Below are 10,188 nucleotides of genomic sequence, written 5' to 3'. Positions count from 1 at the left end.
TTACATTTACACCAAGCCAATTAACCTACGAACCTGTACGCCTTTAGAGCGCGGGAGGAAACCGAAGATCTCGGAGAAAACCCAGACAGGTCACGGGGGGGGGGGGGACGTACAAACTCCGTAAAGACAAGGCCCGTTGTCAGGTTGGAACCCAGGTCTCTGGGGCTGCATTCGCTGTAACGCAGCAACTCTACCGCTGCGCCACCGTGACCCCCCTTATTAAATTTTTTTTTTTAAATGTTTAATCTCGAACGCAGTCGCCCACTACCACAAATTTTGCAGTTGGGTATTGCACATTTGGGGCCATCGCAGGCTTCAGCACACCCAGAGTTCAATGGGATAGCTTCGTCCTGGGGGAACCGCCTATTTGACCACGGTCTCTCCCCTGCCAAGAAGTAGCTAAGTAACTAAATTAGCTTACTTTAGATTAATTTAGTTTTGTTCAGTTTAATATTAGTTTTGTTTTAGGTTTTTAGTAAGTTTTATTTTTAGTTTCGTTTTTGAAAGTTCTCTGGATGCTTTCAAGAGAGAGCTAGATAGGGCTCTTAAAGATATGGGGAGAAGGCAGGAACGGGGTACTGATTATGGATGATCAGCCATGATCACATCGAATGGCGGTGCTGGCTCGAAGGGCCGAAAGGCCTACTCCTGCACCTATTGTCTATTGTCTATATTGTACAGTTTGGTTTAGTTTAATTTAATTTAATTTAATATATTTTTAGTTTAGTTTTGTATGCCTGCCCTGCCACAGAGGGCAGTGGAGGCCAAATCACTGGATGGATTTAAGAGAGAGTTAGATAGAGCTCTAGGGGCTAGTGGTATCAAGGGATATGGGGAGAAGGCAGGCACAGGTTATTGATAGGGGACAATCAGCCATGATCACTGAATGGCTGAATGTCCTCCTCCTGCACCTATTGTCTATGTTTCTATGTTTCTATGTATAGTTTAATTTAATTTAATTTAATTTAATTCAGTTTAATTTAATTTAATTTAATTTAATTTAATTTAATTTAATTTAATTTAATTTAATTTAATTTAATTTAGTTTAGTTTAATTTAGATTAGTTTAGATTAATTTAGCAGCAGTCAGGATCGAACCCGGGTCTCTGGCTCTCTAAGGCAGTGACTCTACTGCTGCGCCACTGTGCCGTTCGTGGTTGGCATGAAGGAGTTGGGCCGAAGGGCCTGTTTCCGCGCTGTATCGCTAAAGTGTAAAGTCTAAAGGCCAGTCGGAAGACAATAGACAATAGACAATAGACAATAGACAATAGGTGCAGGAGGAGGCCATTCGGCCCTTCGAGCCAGCACCGCCATTCAATGTGATCATGGCTGATCATCCCCTATCAGTACCCCATTCCTGCCTTCTCCCCATATCCCCTGACTCCGCTATCTTTAAGAGCCCTATCTAGCTCTCTCTTGAAAGCATCCTGAGAACCGGCCTCCACCGCCCTCTGAGGCAGAGAATTCCACAGACTCACAACTCTCTGTGTGAAAAAGTGTTTCCTCATCTCCGTTCTAAATGGCTTACCCCTTATTCTTGAACTGAGTAGGTATGTTGCAATACTTACCTTCAGCAGCGCTGCAGTTCTGCCACTGGCCGTGTGCACGATTTTGGCGCATTTGAAGGGGGGGGGGGGGGGGGGCAGGGTTAAAATGCGATTTTCTCTTACCTTGTCCTGGATTATATTTTGTCGGAGTCCAAGCGTTTGCTGAAGAATCGTTCCGACGGCCGTTCTGTGTCTTTTTTTTTTTAAATCGCCCGTCAATTTCAACGCTGGAGTCATTTTAAAACCAGCTTCTAAAGCCGTAAACGCCGACAACGGGGACGGGTTTCATGTAGGTGACAGGTAAATGAAAGCCGTTTATTTTTATGTATAAAAGTGTTTCTTAAGATGCCTTTAGTTTACATTTTATGTTGCGAAACGGCGATTTAGTCCCCATACGAACCGGCATGCAGATATGGGGGTATAAATCACCACAACCTCAACGTTCCAAATGGTCCCGTTCCAGTAAAACCCACTAGCAAGATGATTTAAATGGCCATTAATTTACAGGTATTAAACATTAAATTCCTTCCATTTGGCCTATAAATCCATGACAATGAGATTTAAAATCATGTTTTATTGTGAATTCTTGTGTGAATGTTATTTGGACACTTAGGCTATTTAAAAATGTTAATCTATTCTTAAGAAATTGATAGATGTTTAGATCTAGTAATTGAATTTTGTAATTAGCTACAATAGGTAACTAACTAATTATTAGCTTTAATTTCAAGTCATCTGTAAGATTGTTTCATATTTGTTTCAGAATGCTTCAATCTATAATAATTGAAAATTTCTTTCAGTTCTCTTAATTTTTAAGAAAGTTATGGGCTTTTGACTGTCCTCGATCACAGCTTTTGTGTTCAGTCAATGGAAAAGCAATAGGGAACAAGATGCTCATTTCTGAGTATGAAAATGGCCATAACTTTTTTAATACTGAAGATATGAAAGTGAATTAGGTGACAAATTAAACTTCTTTTTATGCTTTATCGGATGGGATAAATTACAGACTTGATTTTTAAAATCTCAAAATTTTGTAACATTGCTAAACTGAGGCCCCTGGTTCTGGACTCCCCCAACATCGGGAACATATTTCCTGCCTCTAGCTTGTCCAAACCCTTAATAGTCTTATATGTTTCAATACGATATCCTCTCATCCTTCTAAACTCCAGACTATACAAGCTCAGTCCTTCCAAAATCCAGAGTATAAAAGCCCAGCCCAAATGTCTTTTAAATGCTGTTATGGTAGACTTTAGACTTTAGATCTGTAAGCTGGACTAAACATTCAGAAGAGGCACTGGGGTAGGGCCCAGGCCCCTTGTGACTGGCCTGAAGTCAACCTCACCCCTCACTTTCCTGCCCGTTCTCCAAGACCCTCTGCGGCCGCTCTACGGACGACCCATTCCCAACTTGGCGAAGTCCAATAACTCAGCCACCTATGTTCACAAGCGACAGGGTGACTTGGACAGGTTGGGGGAGTGGGCAGATGCATGGCAGATTAAGTTTAATGCAGATGAATGTAAGGTTATCCACTTTGGTAGCAAAAACAGCAAGGCAGATTACTATCTAAATGGCGTCAAGTTGGGAAAAGAGGAAGTACAACGGGATCTGGCGGTCCTTGTACATCTGTCTATGAAAGTAAGCATGCAGGTACAGCGGGCAGTGAAGAAAGCGAATGGCATGTTGGCCTTTATAACAAGAGGAATCGAATATAGGAGCAAAGAGGTCCCTCTGCAGTTGTACAGAGCCCCAGTGAGACCACACCTGGAGTATTGTGTGCAGTTTTGGTCCCCTAATTTGAGGAAGGACATTCTTGCTATTGAGGGAGTGCAGCATAGGTTCACAAGGTTAATTCCCGGGATGGCGGGACTGTCATATGCTGAGAGAATGGAGCAGCTGGGCTTGTACACTCTGGAGTTTAGAAAGATGAGAGGGGATCTCATTGAAACATATAAGATTTTTAAGGGTTTGGACACGCTGGAGGCAGGAAACATGTTCCCGATGTTGGGGGAGTCCAGAACCAGGGGCCACAGTTTAAGAATATGGAGTAAGCCATTTAGAACGGAGACGAGGAAACACTTTTTCTTACAGAGAGTGGTGAGTCTGTGGAATTCTCTGCCTCAGAGGGCAGTGGAGGCAGGTTCTCAGGATGCTTTCAAGAGACACCTATTGTCTATTGTCTATTGTTTATTGACAGGAGCGGAATTAGGCCATTCGGCCCAGCAAGTCTAGGTGATGGGAGCTCTCTCGTCAACCTCCCCCTGGACCCTCTCCAGTGCCAGCACATCCTTCCTCAGATACGGGGTCCAAAACTGCTCACAGTACTCCAAATGCGGACTGACCAGCGCCCTACAGAGCCTCAGCATTTACACACCCTGCATTTATCTTCTAGTCAAAGATTAGAGGATGTAAAGGAGTGATGGGTTCGTGGAACGCGCTGTCAGGGGTGGTGGTGGAGGCAGATACCATCGTAGCGTTTAAGAGGCTTTTAGATAGGTACATGAATATGCAGGAAAAGTCAAAGTCAAAGTCAATTTTATTCGTCACATGCGCCCGAAGGTGCAGTGAAATGAATTTGCCAGCAGCGATACACTGAAAAAAAGAACACACAATACACACTAGAATTTAACACGAACATCCACCACAGCATTCTTCACTGTGGTGAAAGGCAACAAAGTTCAGTCAGTCCTCTTCCTTTGTTCACCCATCAACCCTCCGTAGTCGCTGCTATGGACAGCACGATGTACAGGCCCTCTCGTCGGGATGATCCAAACTCCGCCGTCGGTACGGACAAACACACTCCGCAGCTTGGAGCGCCGGACTCGGCACTTTCCTACTGGAGACCGCGGCTTCAAGATGTTGTCGGCCGCAGGCCGGCGGTCGGAGCTCTTTCGGGGTTGGCGGTTAGAATGGAGGGATACGGATTACGTGCAGGCAGAGGAGATGAGTTTAACTTGACATCAGGTTCACAACAGACGTTATTTGTTTGTTTAACATTATCACGTGTCGCGAAGGTACAGTGAAATGCATTGGTTTATATGCTATCTAGTTAAAGAAAAAGATTGTAAAAAGACTATACATGATTACAATCAATCCTTCCACGGTACACATGTTAAAAGATAAATGCGGGTGCTCGGGAGGCCCCGACCACGGGTGAACATCTGGGAAGATCGGCGGGAAGGCTGGCTGGATTATGGTACTTTCCTCAACGTTGGTGCCACTGTGGGGTTATGTTGTGTCGTGGACTGTGTTTGTGCTTTTTTTTTAAACATTTATTTATTATTAAAAAAAAAAAAAGTATTATTTATTTTTAATTTATTTTTATGTTACTTGACTGTAAGGAAAATCCATTTTGTTGTCTCTTATGAGATAATGACAATAAATTGAATACAATACAATACAATTCAAAAATGGTACAACATTAGTGCGAATGAAGTCTGATGAGGAAATAGGTAACGTTTCGGGCCGAAACCCTTCTTCAGACTGATCAGACGGATCTATTCAAGGTGCCTGGTCAATGAAGTCTTCAAACTTCCAATGATCCAGGTGTAGACAGTGTTCATTTGCCTGCGACCGGCAGATTCTTTGTTCCAGCATTCAAGTTCCAATCTCACTCGCTGAGATAGAAACATAGAAACATAGAAAATAGGTGCAGGAGTAGGCCATTCAGCCCTTCGAGCCTGCACCGCCATTCAATATGATCATGGCTGATCATCCAACTCAGTATCCCATACCTGCCTTCACTCCATACCCCCTGATCCCTTAGCCACAAGGGCCACATCTAACTCCCTCTTAAATATAGCCAATGAACTGGCCTCAACTACCTTCTGTGGCAGAGAATTCCACAGATTCACCACTCTCTGTGTGAAAAATGTTTTTCTCATCTCGGTCCTAAAAGATTTCCCCCTTATCCTTAAACTGAGACACCTTGTTCTGGACTTCCCCAACATCGGGAACAATCTTCCTGCATCTAGCCTGTCCAACCCCTTAAGAATTTTGTAAGTTTCTATAAGATCCCCCCTCAATCTTCTAAATTCTAGCGAGTACAAACCGAGTCTATCCAGTATTTCTTCGTATGAAAGTCCTGACATCCCAGGAATCAGTCTGGTGAACCTTCTCTGTACTCCCTCTCCAGCTTACTTCTTCAGTTTCCATTGTTGAATCAGTTTTCTACTCAATCCACTTGCAGAACAGTTTTTTACTTACGGGCCTGTCCTACGTAGGCAACTTTTTAGGCGACTGCAGGAGACTATGCAGTCGCCACACGGTCGCCACATGTTCACGGGCGGTTGCCGGGGAGTCGCCTTCATGGTCGCGAGGAGTTCCCGCATTCTGGGAACTAGTCGCGGCCTCATTCTACGGTGGCCGTGAATTTTTACAATAGGTTAAAACATTAGCGCCGACTGGAATGAAGCCGCCACGGAGAGTCGCGAGAATTCTCGAGCCGTAGGTGGGTCGCCACGTGATCCTAGTGGGTCGCCAGGAGGTTGAAGGTTCTCGTAAGTTGTAGCCGGTGCTGACCGGTGAATTTCATTGTCTCATTGGGGGGAAAAAAACGTAAGCAGTAGTTTTCGGAACCAAGGATAACCGACCGGTAATGTTAAATGTCCGCCGAGCTTCACAGCTTCACAGCCGTGTATCTCTGGCTTCTTAAATGTTGTCTCCACTCTTTCCCCTCCTTCTCGCCCCCTCTCCCCCCTCTACCCCCCTCTTTTAAAGCACGTACACTGTGCTTTAGCTGTCTTCATTACAGCGTCAACCTTCCTGTTCATCGCAGTGTGTGTCTGTGACATTATATATGGCATATCAAATTGACTTTGACTTTGACTGTATCACCTTGGCTCCCCCGCTTGCCCTGGCCCCCACCTTTGCGATGTGTTTGTGTGTGTGCGTATGTGTGTGTTCCACTCTGACAGTCGCCATTCCAGTTGCCGGTTTTTCTGGCGACTGCCGGCAACTTGATAGTCGCCGGCAGTCCGCTGAAAGATCGCCTAAGTGGGACAGGCCCATTAATGTAATGACAATCTCTATACGTTTTCAAAGTCCAATTTCGATAGCCATTACTCCTCGGGGATGTGTTGGAGACACAGTTTACGCATTCACCGCACTCTTAAGGTAGCAAAACCTAATCTTCCAAATGTCGTTTCTTGATTAATCGATCTTTTATTTCAGTATCACATAACAAGGAAATAACCCATAATTTTTCAGTTCTTAATAGCTGTTCCATTCGTGTCATATAAATCATATCAGAGTGTCTTTTTATAAGAGTGTGGCGTCTCGTGAACGTGTGTGGTACAAAACTGTTTTTTCACCATCCTCCGAGGCTCAACTAAAATCCAAATCTATGAGTCTGCGCTAGTCCCCTCCAAAGTAGACACACCCCTCTACGTATCAGATCCCACCTATGAGTGTACATACAGATAAGAACTTGGAATATTAGACATGGCTATATTGTACTGACTTAAGCTCATATGGCTCCTGTGGCAACTGCGGTTGTTTAAAGTGCTTTATAAATAAAGTTATTATTATAAATAAATAAAGTTATTATGAATGAATGAATACGTTTATTGTCATTGCACAATACTGTGCAACGAAATTCCATTACATCTCCTCCGGTTAAAAACAATACAAACACGACAAACATTGACACATATGTACACTTATTAGTAAAAATAAATAGGTGTTTTAAAAGAATTTAAAAGAATTTAAAAGAATTTGGCGGCATTTCTTAGAATTACATTTTGCTTCCCCAGCATTCTCTGTTGGAATTTAGCTCTTTTATCGCACATGGGTAGAAACTATTCTTTAGTCTACCGGTGCGAGCCTTCAGAGTCCTGAATCGCCTCCCAGAGGGTAGCAGAGTAAAAAGGTGGTTGGCAGGGTGGGATGTGTCCTGCTTGATATTTGTGGCCCGGCGCAAGCATCGGGCCCTATATATGTCATCCAAGGAGGGCAGTTGGGCGTTTGTAATGTTCTGCGCAGTTTTTATAATTCCCTGCAACGCCCTCCTCTCAGCCACAGTACAGCTAGCAAACCACACCAGGATTCCATAGGAGAGGATACTCTCCACGGCGCATCGGTAGAAGGACAACAGCAGCGGCTGTGAGACGTTTGCTCTCCGCAGAGACCTCAGGAAATACAGCCGCTGATGTGACTTCTTCACGAGAGTGACGGTGTTCATTTGCCACTTAAGGTCCTGGGAGATGTTTATTCCCAGGAACTTAAAGCCAGTGACTCTCTCCACCATGTCTCCTTTGATGTATAGAGGAGCCGGTTCCTCTCTCCTCTTCCTCCTGAAGTCAACGACCAGCTCCTTCGTCTTCGATGGATTGAGTACCAGGTTGTTTTTGGTACACCAGACAGTCAGTTTTTGGACTTCATCCCTGTAGGCAGACTCGTCGTTGTTGCCTATCAGTCCCACCACAGTCGTGTCATCCGCAAACTTAATGATCCTATTTGTACTGTGTGTTGGTATACAATCATAAGTGTATATTGTGTACAAAATGGGACTCAGCACACAACCTTGTGGCGCTCCTGTGCTGAGCGTCAGGACCGGGGAGTAACTGGACCCCATCCTGACAGTCTGTGGGCGATCTGTTAGAAAGTCCCTAATCCATCCGCATGTTATTGCATTAATACCCAGATCAGACAGTTTGTCCACCATTCTGCTGGGGATGATCGTATTAAATGCAGAACTAAAGTCTACAAATAACATCCTCACATATGAGTCAGGACGCTCCAGATGTGTCAGTGCAGAATGTAGAGCTGTGTTGATGGCATCTTCCGTTGATCTATTTGCTCTATACGCAAATTGATGCTGATCCAGGGTGGGTGGGAGTGAGGACTTAATGTGGGCCAGGACCAGCCGTTCAAAACATTTCATCACGGTCGAAGTGAGAGCAACAGGTCTATAGTCATTCAAGCTCTTAATGAATGTTGTTTTGGGTACAGGCACGATGGTAGCAGTCTTAAAGCATTTAGGGACAGTGCACGTTAACAGAGAGAGGTTAAAGATTTTGCTGAAAACCTCCGCTAACTGGTCTGCACAGTCCCGCAATACTCTCCCTGGGATGCCATCTGGTCCAGCAGCCTTCCTGGGGTTGACCCTGCGGAGTGCTCCTCTGACGTCCTCCGTACTCACAGCGAGTGGCGGGTTGTCAGTGCTGGGTGCGGCTGCAGGCGCAGGCTCTGCCTCATTCAGCTCAAACCGGGCGAAAAAATGGTTGAGCTCCTCAGCCAGCGAGTTGTTACTGCTGCAGATGATCGGCCCCCCCTTGCCCTTATAGTTCGTGAGTTGCTGAATGCCCTGCCAGACACGCCGAGGGTCCCTCTCGTTGAAATACCCCTCTATCCTTCTTCCATAGGCTGTCTTTGCCTCCTTAATGGCTCTCTTTAGTTTAGATCTGGCAGTGCTGTACAATTCATCACTGCCAGATCTAAAGGCTGAGTTCCGTTCTCTCAGCTGGTTCCTGACATCCCTGGTCATCCATGGTTTATTGTTTGGGTAGCACCTGACCTCCCTGTTGACAGTGACGTTGTCAATACAGTTCTGTATATAGAACATGACTGTGGATGTATATTCATGTATGTCCTGGTTTGCAAACAGGTCCCACTCGGTGCGCTCAAAACAGTCCTGAAGTTGGGCGGCAGCGCCCTCGGGCCAAGTCTTTATACTTCTCACACTGGGCTTGGTTCTCATAATGAGAGGTCTGTATGCCGGGGTGAGAAAGAGTGATAGATGGTCAGACTGGCCGAGGTGAGGGAGAGAGGAGGCTTTGTATCCATCCCTAATGTTGCTGTACACGTGATCCAGTGTATTTTGACCTCTCGTCGGACACGTGACATGCTGGTGGAATTTAGGGAGGACAGTTTTTAGATTAGCCTGATTGAAATCTCCAGCCACGATGAAAATCCCATCAGGATGCGCATTCTGTAATTTGTTGATTAATGCTAGCAGGGTGTTCAGTGCTAGCTTGATGTTGGCACTTGGTGGAATATAAACAGCCAGAATAACAACAGCTGTGAACTCCCGCGGCAGGTAGAAGGGTCGACATTTCAATGTAATAAACTCCATGTCTGGTGAACAATGTCTCTCGACAACGTTTACATTCGTACACCACTTGTCATTATTATCACATGTACCAAAGTACAGTGAAAAGCTTTTGTTGCGTGCTCCAGATTCAAGAATAGTTTATTTGTAGCTGTTACCAGACAAATGACCCATCCTGAACTACTATCCACCTCATTGGCGACCCTTGATCCCTTTATCATGTATCTGGACACTGTGAACAGCTCCCTCCTGACTTGTTAACACGCAACAAAAGCTTTTCACTGTACCTCGGTACACGTGACAATAAACTGAACTGAACTGAGGTGGGAACCCCCCCCCCCCACCAGAGGTGCCGCTGAGAAGCCGAGGTGGAGCCTCGCGGGTTGACGGAGCCCGCGACCATCGGCCCCTGGGTCTGTGGAGGGCACGGCTGGGGTCTGGGTCGGCGCCACGGTGGCGTCCGGAGAGGACCCGGCGGTGATAGTGGAGAGAAAGTGAGGACCCGGCGTGGGGGAGGGGAAAGGACAATGAGCGTGGGGGGACCACCATGGGGGGGGGGGGGGTAGGACAATGGACACCTGGTGTGTGGGGACCACCG

At 45.6% G+C, this 10,188-nt stretch overlaps 1 pseudogene; it reads right to left on the bottom strand.

The window, feature by feature from the left end:
- Positions 1 to 248: 248 nt before the first annotated feature.
- LOC116983770 lies at positions 249 to 399 on the bottom strand (annotated as a pseudogene).
- Between the last annotated feature and the right edge of the window lie 9,789 nt (positions 400 to 10,188).

The sequence above is a fragment of the Amblyraja radiata genome, chromosome 1 (assembly GCF_010909765.2).
Source record: "Amblyraja radiata isolate CabotCenter1 chromosome 1, sAmbRad1.1.pri, whole genome shotgun sequence".
In the NCBI taxonomy this organism is placed as follows: domain Eukaryota; kingdom Metazoa; phylum Chordata; class Chondrichthyes; order Rajiformes; family Rajidae; genus Amblyraja; species Amblyraja radiata.
This window is presented reverse-complemented; position numbering and strand designations above follow the sequence as displayed.